Source organism: Gadus macrocephalus, chromosome 16 (assembly GCF_031168955.1).
Source record: "Gadus macrocephalus chromosome 16, ASM3116895v1".
Classification (NCBI taxonomy): Eukaryota; Metazoa; Chordata; class Actinopteri; order Gadiformes; family Gadidae; genus Gadus; species Gadus macrocephalus.
The window spans coordinates 24,329,815-24,342,295 of record NC_082397.1 but is presented as its reverse complement, the minus strand read 5'-3'; the positions used below and the strand labels follow the sequence as shown (position 1 = coordinate 24,342,295).

The following is a 12,481-nucleotide window of genomic DNA, read 5'->3' as shown; positions in this document are numbered from 1 at the left end:
GCACTGCAGAACTGATCCTCTGAAGCTCTGTAAAGTTGACTGCAAGAAAAACCATCCTCGGTTGCTCTAGAGGTCAGATATTCTACAATCAGTGCAATGGCTTCTTCATAATGAACAACTGTATTCTTTCGGTGTTTTACTCAGTCACTGAAATATAGGTAAAAAGAAGTTCTAAATGTTTACTTTATTTGCTTGTACACGCAAACACACGCGCGCGCACAAACACACACGCCCGCATATACACACACGCACGCGCGCGCGCGCACACACACACACACACACACACACACACACACACACACACACACACACACACACACACACACACACACACACACACACACGCACACACAAACCAGTGGCGAGCGGTGAGTTTTCGGAAGAGGTATGCGTGCTTTTCGGAGGATAATCAACAAATGTTATGTTAAATGTTTTTACACAATTACTTTTGGAACTGGGGCGCGGGATACTAATTCCTATCTGTCCGGCTATGCATTCAGTGAGCCTCGATTCCTCCATGCTGTAGTGAACAGCTGTCAGCTGGATGACAGAACCTCCGTTCCATTTCCTCCGTTACAGGGCTATCGTCTTCCTCAATGACCTAATTTCAGTCCTAAACATAATAACTGGTTCAAACATAACACACATGGTTGGTTGGTCGGGATACAAACCATCATTCCCATTAGTTGAGGTCTCCACATTTCCAGCCCTGCAGAAATTGAGCAGATAACGGTGTCCCCCTGGCCCCGCCCCTTTTCCACCTAGTGCAGGAACAGTAGCCAATCAGCTCTCATTCCGCACATCACCTGTTGGTTGCGGGGAAACAATACAAGGAGGAGGAAAAGGAAGAGGGGATTATAAAACCCAAATGGTTCTGAGAGAGAGAAAGCGAGAGAGCAAGAAAGCGAGAGATCGAGAAGGCGAGAGAGCGTGAAAGCGAGTGAGCGAGAGAGCGAGAGCGAGAGCGAGAGCGAGAGAGAGAGAGAGAGAGAGAGAGAGAGAGAGAGAGAGAGAGAGAGTAGCGTTGTCCCTCCCCTCGGTGCAGAATCTCTTCCCTCCATTGTTGACGTCATGGTGGATAGCGAGAGGTTGAAGAGGATGAAAGACCTGGGGGGCGAGGACGAGTACGAGCACACCGGACACAGGATGCTCTGCAGGACGGTCACCGACGGAAGTAAACGCATCAGAGAAACACGTGGACGCCAACACGGAGCCTAAGTACTTTTTCCCGCCCTCGGCGTCGAGCTCGAGCGGTGTGAGCCCAGCCGCGCGCCATAGCCTCGCGGAACCCGGCGGCGGAGCGCGTGACGAGAGGAGCGAGAGCGAGGCGTCGGTCTGACGAGGTCTCTCTGTACAGATCGGGGGATCCAGGTTGTTGTTCCCGCGTGTTGTCCGTCGCCATGGGCTGCATCAGCTCCCGCTCGCCCATCGGTAAGCCTCCTCTAGTATCTGCTGTCATCCATCCACGCTTTAGGAAGTCGGATTCCCGCATTGGCGGCACCCTGATACGAGGGCTGCATACAGAGGCGGGAACCGAGGCGCTTTTTTTTTTTTTTTACCGCCCAGCACGAGGTCCCGGACCGCCTTCACGAGGCGCACTGCTTAGCCGCTAGATTCGTGCACCAGGGGCTCCCGTGCGCTGATCATCCATCCTTCTCTTTGCTACGGGGCTCTGGTGTACGTTGTGTGTTTGAAGGGGTGGTGGGGGGTCAGAGCCGCCTGCTCGCCCCTGTCGTCTAAACATCGCGATGCCACGAGAAGAGCGAGCGGCGTTCTCGCTAATCCCGAGCCTAGGCAGAGCAGCGCCTCTAACCTGAGTGATGCGGTCCTAGGGGGTCGTCACCAGGTGGAACCCCCGTTGAGACGGTCCTGAGTGACGCGGCACGAGGGGGTCGTCAGCAGGTGGACCCCCTCAGTGTTGATGGTCCTGAGTGACGCGGTACTAGGGGGTCGTCACCAGGTGGAACCCCTGTTGAGACGGTCCTGAGTGACGCGGTACTAGGGGGTCGTCACCAGGTGGACCCCATCAGTAGCCGCGTTTACATGGACACTTCTGATCCGATTAGATTTGGAATAGATTTATTCCTATCCTGCAATCCGAATGTACTGTGTATATGTAATTTACGAAAGTGGTAAGCGCAGTGGCGGGCCGTGACTTTTACCATGAGGCCTTCAATGCAATCATCCTGAAGTAAACCGCTTTTCAAATGACTTAATAATGACGTCAGGGTTATTGCCATGTTGATGTAACCACCCAATATAACCCTGACAACTGAACGGGCTTTAAGAATAATGTTTTTTTGTGTTTTAAAAACAAAACAAAACACATAAGCTGAAAAGACCGTAATATTCGTCAGGTTCTACAATTTCCGACTGTTCGTGAATGCATCCAAAAGTCATTTAGGCCTAGTAAAAACGCTGTAAAGTATATGGTTCTTTCCTAGAACCTGTGCTTGATTTAGAGGACTTTTGCAATAAATTCATACAATAGTACCAAACAAGAACCAATTCAAGACAATCAAATGTTACTTTAACGAACACAGGTAGGTTATTTTTTTTTAAAACAAAATAATATTAATATGGCTTTACAAATCAACCAGTGCGATTTCGTTGTGGAGCTCTGTTTCCCTTCTTACTTGCTCATTGAGTCAAATCCACTTGTGTGTCTCCGAACGTCTTCAACAAGACTGTTGCATTCAAGTGGCCCGCCGTACTTTGGTGTATCAATGCCGACTTTGGACAACTCAGGTTGGAAAACCCACCGTGGCTCCAAACACCACATCGATCCGTTGCAAATAGCAAGCATTCCCAGCAATACAGATTACAATGACCACTTGACGCTGTCAGCCAACTATAGGCCTACCTCTCGTAGTTGCTGGATTGAAAGCGCCGCACAAATCCAGCTTGCTGCGGTGTTGGTCTTCCCTGTTTCACAATTTCTAGCTTTTCTGAGAAATTCCTTCTCGAAAAATACTTTTTCAACAAGTCGGCTGCAATAGCCAGTCCTTCTCCTCTGTCATCCATTGTAATTAAAGTGAATCTAATCTAAAAAAAAATATCGAAATGATCTATATAATTTCGCTGCTAGCTAGTTGTAATTCCTTTTGTTTTCCTCCTGATGGCGCCAAACAACAAGGCCAGCTAGAAGGCCTAGACGCGTTAAAGGATACGCCCAACTCGGCATACTCGAAATCTGATTGGTTGAAGAACATGTCAATCAACAACATAGTCCCCATTAGCGTCAACAGCGAGGGGATTCTCTCAGGATTCTGAAGGCCTCGGCTAGATTATTTTTTACACGGAGAGAGCGCAGGAAAATAATCTGATTGGATAAGGGCTCTAATATATATATTATCGCGCTGGAGGCAACGCAACTGAAGGAAAAACAAATGAATACGTATTTAGACTTATGCGAACAAACTTATTAAAATAGAATGAATGAATGAAAAAAAAAAAATATTAAAAGGTATAAATTATATATTTTATAATTATTGTTCTGAAAGTGTCTTGGCCAGCAGAGAAGGCTTTGCTGGCCCTGACGGCCCGCCTCTGTTCATATGTATCTCGCGCACAACCGTTATGTTGGTCTGGATTTATATGATAAATGTAAGGGATAATGTTGTACAGAACGCCGGTCATTATCGGGAAAATAAGCCCTAACAGGGCGAACAGGTCCCCGACACGTAGCGGAGGTGTCTTGCTTCGCCCTGAAGGGTATTATTTTTGATAATGACCAGCGACGTTCTATACATTATTCTGCTTATTAAATGGCTCCTTGTCAAAACGAAACAATATCTTCACACAGTGTATCTTTTTACAATTACCATTCGTAGTGTTGATCAGCAGAGAAATAGTCAGCCAAAGACGTTGACGTCGCTTAGCAACCGGACACTCTGGGGTTGACAAGTTACCGGACTACTTGCGGAGTGTTAAGAAAGATTTGAATCAGGCAAAAAAAATCAACTTTCCTTGACAGTGGTCAAGTTCGGTTTGCAAAAAAGTACTTACGGGTTGGACCAATTAAAGTTAAAAAGAGGCTGCACCCACCCCAAACTAATCGGAATAAGTGTATACATGTCGATTATAGTGGACTACACCACCTCTTCTATTCCGCATAGAATTGTATTCTGATCAGAGAATTGTATTCCGATTGAGGCTATATGATATAATACATGATCCTTTTCTATTCCGACTGATTCACTTCTAATCAGACCAGATGTGTCCATGTAAACGCGGCTATTGTTGATGGTCCTGAGTGACGCGGTACTAGGGGGTCCTCACCAGGTGGACCCCCTCAGTGTTGATGGTCCTGAGTGACGCGGTACTAGGGGGTCCACACCAGGTGGACCCCCTCAGTGTTGATGGTCCTGAGTGACGCGGTACTAGGGGGTCCACACCAGGTGGACCCCCTTAGTGTTGATGGTCCTGAGTGACGTGGTACTTTGGGGTCCTCACCAGGTGGACCCCCTGAGTGTTGATGGTCCTGAGTGACGCGGTACTAGGGGGTCGACTCGTCACCAGGTGGACCCCCTCAGTGTTGATGGTCCTGAGTGACGCGGTACTAGGGGGTCGACTCGTCACCAGGTGAACCCCCTCAGTGTTTAGGGTCCTGATTGACGCTGTACTAGGGGGTCATCACCAGGTATGGCCTCGTGCGGGTGTACTCGTGTTGTGGTTCTTCTATATCTTTGAAATAGTCCACCCGTTTTGATCTCAGCTCACTGCTGAAACATAATAGTAAGCAAATGTTTGATCACGACAACAATTCTGACGCTCGAGAAATCCTCGATTTCAAGGGACGCCATTAGTGCTCGCGGGTGGATGAGTGGAGGAGGGGCGGTGCTGTTGCCATGGCGCCGTGGCCAGTTCCCTCTGCTGCTTGTCCACACATATTGTCCACACATACCGACCCGTGTCTGCTCCGCCGCTTTGCCTCGTCCTCACGTGTCTTATCTCAGAATGTCGCTGACGTGGACAAAGGGACCCGATTATCACCCATGCCCTTATCCACAAGTTCTAGAGAGTGTGTGTATATGTGTGTGTGTGTGTGTGTGTGTGTGTGTGTGTGTGTGTGTGTGTGTGTGTGTGTGTGTGTTCGACGGGCTGTGTAGAAAGCTTGACCCTAAGTAGACTTTATGATTGATAATATGTTGTCATGTTGTAGTAAGTCTGCCCACTACGAACAGATGGAGCGCAATAATTCGCTAGCCACTCTGGTTGTGACGCTGCGTTTCCTCGGGTCCTCGTCAAGCGGAGCGCACGTGGAAATGTTGTAATGTTCGCCGTGTCAAAGTGTACGAGTAGACAACACGTGAATAACAAACACACTGCTGCTGCCCTTCTGGTACCGTGCAGCCTGTGACGTCAGAGCGCGACATCATGTGTTGACTGCTTCGTGGAAAACCATCAAGAAGCGGTCTTTCACCGCTGTTTCCACAACAACGAGTGAGGGAGAGACTAAGAGGGAGACGGAGAGAGAGGGAGGGAGAGAGATGGAGAGGGAGAGAGAAAATGGGAGTGAGAGAGAGAGAGAGAGAGAGAGAGAGAGAGAGAGAGAGAGAGACACTGAGAAGGAGGGAGATAGAGACTGAAGGTGTGTTAACACCAATCGCGACATTTGTCACCCGTTCGTGTTGTCGCCGAAGTTTTGTCGCGCCACAAATAAAAATCTCTCCAGATTATGGACAGATTATGAGATTTGTCGCGCCACAATTTTTGGCCGCCATTGATGCTTCATGCCAATTCATTCTCAACCATGGCCAAGATAACCACCATTGCATGTCTTTACCTTTTGTGGAAGAGGGAGAGAGGTCGGAGTCTAGTCATAATATTGTAATGTCCACGGAAGAGGCAGTGAATGAAGTATTGATTAGAAAGAGATTTATTAAATAGGCCTAGGGTTGGGCAATCGTCTACAAACTTCCATCGTCCGATAGCGCCCCCTAGCGATCGCCGATAGTCGATGCTATCGGGGGGGGGACTTTATAATAATTATTATTTATAATAATTTATCACTTTGAAAAAAATCTCGGTTTTATTTTTCAATTTTTTGATGGTCTTCCTCTTGGACCAGCGAGAGCCTCCGCTGATTTAAGTTTCGATACGTCGGTGCCGGTGTAAGTGCCATATTGGCTCGGCAACCAGATCGGCTCGGGGTCCGTCGTCTGCTGATTACGTTACACAATATCATTGGCTGTACGCTTGAATGGGCGTAGGCTACATTGTGATTGGCTGCTAAGGGACAGTTGTGATTGGCTGTTTTGTGCTGTAGCTCTGGCTGTCGTCATAGCAACCACAGCGAGCACATGTGTGAGCGCGAGTAGGTCTGTCTAGTTTCGGTTTGTGTTGCCAGATTGGGCATATTCCCGTTTTTTCAGCCTAACGTGATTCAAAGTAGCCAAATCAGGCTGAAAATGTGCCCAATCTGGCAACACGGACGGCTTATCTTAACAGCCAAGATGATTCCGAGGGATGTTTTGTTTTTAGAAGAAAACTATCCATACAGATAGGTTGGGAATGGTCTATGTTCAAAATGAAAGATCATTACAGGCTCTTTAATTTAAGCCATAAAAGACCTTATTGCTGTAGATGGCGTATTGTGTGACGTAATCAGCAGACGACGGACCCCGAGCCGATCTGGTAGCCGAGCCAATATGGTACTTACACCGGAGGCGCTGTCATGATGACACACGCTGATGACACACAGCTCGTAGCTGTGTTCGAAATCGTTCCCTATCACGGATATAGTGCACTATATAGGGGGCTCGCCATTTGGTAGTGTTGTTCGAATTCTCACTGGTTAATTTCATGCACTATATAGTGCACTTAAAATACCCACAATTTGAGTGTACATATGATGTTCCCTACGTGTTAGTCCCGTATACAACAATGCAATGCGGTCGTGTTTTTCCGGAGGAGAAGAAGAAGCTGAATAACCGCGAAAACGAATACATTTAATGATGGAGTCTCCGGCTTTCGTTTAGAAATGTCAACAATTTATTTGGGATTTAACATAGAAATGTAACATTCAAAATTAATAAGAAAAACCTTGTTCAAGGAAATGTTACATTCAACATCAATACAACCTCCAGCTTTCCTCGAGAGTGCCCCGTTTGTTTACATGACGTGGGCGCATCGGTCTGCGTCACACAAATACCCGGCACATTTACTGACGCAAATGACGTTTAGAAATGTTCAGCGTAGCGTCCGAATTCTCGTTTGTTTGTTCCCTATGTAGTGCACTATATCATGAACACTATAGGGAATAGTGAGTGAGTGATTAGGGAACGATTTCTAACACAGCTCATGTACCACAGCTGTGACCCGGAAATGGTGCAGCGGGGTTTGATGTCATTTCGCCGTGCGAGCAGACCGGTAGGTTTCGAGCCCCTCCCCTCTCCTCAAAGGGCAACAATCACTTTCTCCTCCATGCTGTGGTTCCCCCCGGACTGCACTACACTGAGTTGGCTGTTACGTTACACATGTTACTCAGTGGCCACGCGATAGCGTGGCCACAACAAGTTGAAATACTTCAACTCGAGCGAATTTGTCCCTCCACAAATCCTCGTGAACGCGCTCGCCTGTGCAGGGCGAAAGTGTGGCACGACAAATCAAAACTTGTCGCTGGTTTTCTCTAGCGAATAATTCGCCCGATACGCGGTTCTACGTCTCACTTTTTATTGGATCTTGTCGCCCCTTCGCGTTTGGTGTGAACGCACCTTGAGAAGGAGAGAGAAAGAGAGAGAGAGACTGAAGGAGAGAGAGAGAGAGAGAGAGAGAGAGAGAGACTGAAGGAGAGAGAGAGAGACTGAAGGAGAGAGAGAGAGAGAGAGAGAGAGAGAGAGAGAGAGAGACTGAAGGAGAGAGAGAGAGAGAGAGAGAGAGAGAGAGAGAGAGAGAGAGAGAGAGAGAGAGAGAGAGAGAGGCTTAAATAGATAAATAGGCTTATTGTCAACTCTGGGAAACGGATTAATTAAGATAAAGGAGGTGGAGAAACACATCCATCCAGATGGGGGTAACGGCGGGAGCCTTCATCGGAGAGTTCCGGGGCACGCAGCAGGCTGCCTGTGATTGGTTAAATCACCTCCTCAGCGGGATGGGATCTGTTGTTGTTGTCGTCCATGCCGTTCTGTCTTTTGATCCAAATCCTTGGAGAGGGCGCTGTCCTCTACTGTAGTTAGTGTGTGTCCCTGTGGATCAGTGATGTTTAACGTCCGCCTGCCATGTCCCTCACATTATCGCCGTCGCTTGTTCACATTCAGCGCTGCATGTTGGCTATGATGTACGCTATATCATAGCGCATAGATCTCAGCCTCTTATTAAACGCAACCTTTATAAATCATCCACCGCACGGTTTCTGTTCACTTATCTTCATGTGAGGGCCCAGGGCCGCCCCAGTGACGGACACTACGTCCGTTAACCAAGGTGGTGTCATTCCTCCTGACACTACGTCGATTAACCAAGGTGGTGTCACTCCTCCTGACACTATGTCTGTTAACACTACGTCCATTAACCAAGGTGGTGTAACTCCTCCTGACGCTACGTCCATTAACCAAGGTGGTGTCACTCCTCCTGAAACTACGTCCATAAGCCAAGGTGGTATCTCTCTTCCTGACACTATGTCCGTTAACCAAGGTGGTGTCACTCTTCGTCCGTAAACGAGCTGCTGGCCTAGATTCAGAAACAAAGCGCCTCAGGCCATCTGATCTTATCTCGTCCAATTAAACGGCAGCTATTGAGCAGCAGTGGCGTCACTAGGCTGTTTTATTCGGATATTATTTAATTAGCCCAGAAATTTTTGGGTACAAAGAATAAATTAAAAAATATATATTTATTGGTATATTTACTGGTAACTATGGAATGCATTAATTCAATTCAGTCTAGAAGTAATGAAATGATTCTAGTCACTAATGGAAGTTAGTTATTTAAAAATAAACATGAAGATTCCAGGGACATCTCAAAATAAAGTTTACTACCTCAAGTGAATTAACCTATCCTATCCCTAGTCAGATCAATATATATATATATATATATATAATATATATATATATATATATATATATATATATATATATATGTGTACGGGTCTGTCTCACTTGTATTTATTTTACTCTGAAATAACTTGAATTGAACTTTAGATGTTTGGGGATAAGCAGCACAGCTGCCAGGTAGCTATTTAAAGCTATAATAAATGGCATATTTTGTTTATTTAGGTTAAGCATTATGAAAAAAATTGCATGCACAATAAAGCATACAATTTCTTTGGGCATTTTCCTTTTCCCGTTGGGCTAAGCCCCGGATCATGAAACCTAGAAACGCCCCGTTGAGCAGCATGGGCAACAGGTGCCGGCCCTGCTAAACGGTGCATTGGACCCTCTATAGGCTGAGGAGTGGTATGAAACTGGACTTTGTATCAAAGGGGCTTTGACGACTAAGCGACCTTTTCCCCGCTTCACAGAGTGTAACAAGAACCTCAGTGAGGGCGGAGCGCTGACACACAATGAGGCCCACTTTCAGTGCAGCTTTGTTACACTGATTTAACACGCAGACACACACACACAGACTCACACACACAAATAAACACACGCACGGCTACGGTTCTGAAACTCTTGGCTTTGTACGACGGTCAACATGTTGTTCTGTCCAGGGTCCTGTAATGCTCAGCTCTGCATCACCCTTTGCCCGGCTGCAGGGTCTCTATGAACCCCTTTCTACTGGTCTACTCTGGTCAAATCATGACCAGCGTGGGCCTTCGACTGTTGAGAAGGGGAATCCTGTGGGAACTGTTCTGCTGTGAACCAGAGAGCTTTGGACTGTCAAGCTGCTCTGTGGTTTCAGCCGTTGAAGGTGGCTGGCTGAACGCTTTGGGGAGGCAACAGGCCTGCACCACAAACCCTCCACAGGTCTTCTAGCATGATGTAGCATGGCTATGAATGCATGAAGTTAGACTGAGCCGTGCTATCAGTTATCTTACTAGAAATAGACCCCATTTCCTAACAAACGTTGGCATCGTTTGAATGTGTTTTCAGGACGTGGCTGAATCCACCAAACCATTCAGGCCTCATAGTGGCTGTCCTCCACGCACGTCCGCATGGCCCTACTGTGTCCTCTCCCCCTGACAACTTCTTCCCAACAGTGGCGGGCGACGCCACGTTGTGCGTGGAGTGGAGCTCGCCGAGCCCAGTCACCGACTTGGCCCTCTTGGGGAACACGAGGACCTGCCTGGCCCGCAGACTGGTTCTCACAGCGCCGCTGGGGAGCCTGGACTGGAGCGAGGTGCTGCTCCTTCTCCCTATGACCCCTGTTGTGCTCCCGTCACATTTATCAATGATACCCCCTCTGGCACGTGACACCGCGCCCGGATCTCCGCTACCCCCCCCAGGCCCCGGTGTATCCTCTAGGGTCCATTGATCAAATATCCCATAACATGCTTTTTTTAGGGTTAATAATTGCATTTGGGGTTACTACTAGAATAGGGTAACATGCCTGTATGTTAGAAATACACCTTATTATTCTCACTATTCTCCATTTCTGCAAAACCAATTTCTGCGTCTATTTTGTCTCATGTCGCTGTAAGCCCGAGGAGCCCAGTCTGCTGTGATTGGTCAGCACGTCCACTCTGTTGAGATTGGTCGAACGATTTGCGCGTGTGTCTTCAAATTCACATCCCCAAGGAAGTTGTAAACATAGCGGGTAGCCAGGAGGCAGGACTCCTGCATTTCAGCAACGCCCACTGCAAGTCTGACTTCACACTGTTACGAAGGAAAGTTTGATCTTAAAGGAATACCTCACCGGTGGAGACATGAATCTGTATTGAAAGTGGGCCATATATTTAGTCGAATAGTAACATAAATTTCAAATTTTGTGCCTCCTTGACCAAGAAAAGGCAGACAGTGACTTTTTGGCGCTTGCGGATTGAAGACGACAACTCCCACAATGCCAATCAGCGTTCACTCCCTGAGGGACGTGACATAAAAGCCAATCAGCGTTCACTCCCTGCACTCCAGGGTGAACAGCAGCATGGAGGAGAAGTGATTGTTGCCGTTTGCAGACTCCTGGAGCTCTATATCTGAATAATAGAATATTATATAATATACAGTATAGGTATCTATATAATATAATACAATATATAATATCACGGCCAAAAACTGTGTGCGCCTCCGGATGATATTATGAATTAAAGACTGCGTCGGGTTCTCGGACGCCTCTGGTACTTCCACAACAAATAAAGACTCGTAGTGGGGGTTATCTCGGCCAGAGTCCTGCACGGGTTCGGGTACCCGACAGGTGAACCACACAATTTTGATGAAACGGGGGAAAAATAATGTTGGTACTGTGTCGGACACGGGTGCTGGTCGGGTCGGAAGCCTGAACAGCACGGGTTGGTCGCGGGTTTTGCGATTGCGAGCGAGACTTCTCCGGGGCTGGAGATGTTATTCAGGAGCATACGAGTAAACTAAAACCATCCACAGTGGATGATGTGCTTTTTTTGCACAGCAATCTAAAGCACTGGCGTTCCATCTAATGTGTCTCATATTCCTTTGGGTGCAGGTCGGGCATTGGTATCAATTTATAGCGGGTCTGATCGGGTGTTGAATGTAATTCTCGGGTACAGGCGGGTGCAGGTTTGCAAAAAAAGACCCGTGTATTAATTCTCGGTCATGGTGGAGAAGGAAATGGGGAAAGAGACGTTGGCTTTGACTCTCTAAACTCTCTTACTTGAACTGCAACTTACTTGAACTGCGACATGGAGGAGAAAGGGATTGTTGCCCAAGATTGTCTCCAGCCGGAGCCCCGCTGCCCGCTGCCGAGGCGGTGGTGCCTTGGCGCGGGCAGCGGGGCCCAGTCGGAAGACAATCGCTGGCCACAATCACTGGCAACAATCCCTTTCACCTCCATGTCGCAGTTCAGTCTACTTCAGATTGATGTGGAAGTGGAAGAACAAGAGACGTCGGAGAACCCGACGGAGTCGTTTGAGATGATATTATGAATAAACGACTGCGTCGGGTTCTCTGACGTCTCTGGTCCTTCCACATCAATCTGAAGTTGCAGTGCAATCTGGACTTCAGTGGTCAAAGCAAACGTTTCTTCTAGGGCCCGACCGATATTGATTTTTGAGTGCCGATGCCGATTATTTTCAGAGAAAAATTACGATTACGATTTAATCGGCCGATTAAAAAAAAAAAAAAAAAAGAAACATATAAAACGTAGTTTTTGATAGCTTAAATATACTTTAAACACTTTTCACGAATATGTGAATTGAATGCAGAACCTTCGAGTGTTTTAGAATACATTTACAGTCAAAAATGAGTGTAATGTAAAATGTAAAATAAATAACTAACTCCCAATGTGCTGCGCTCGTGAGCAGTGACTAACACGTGCGTGCTGAGCAGTATGGTCTCACCGTTAGAGTCTACAGTATAACAAATTAACATGGCCTGGGACCTAAAGAAAAACAGGCACAACATGCTCAAACAACGCG

General features: G+C 47.2%; 1 protein-coding gene across 1 annotated transcript in view; it reads left to right on the top strand.

Moving 5' to 3' along the window:
- Nucleotides 1–131: 131 nt before the first annotated feature.
- fam131ab (family with sequence similarity 131 member Ab) overlaps nucleotides 132–12,481 on the top strand; it is a 47,391-nt gene continuing 35,041 nt past the window's right edge. Inside the window, exon 1 of the mRNA XM_060075565.1 lies at nucleotides 132–1,431. The gene's annotated coding sequence lies outside the window, so the exon portion shown is untranslated. The remainder of the gene's footprint in view (nucleotides 1,432–12,481) is intronic.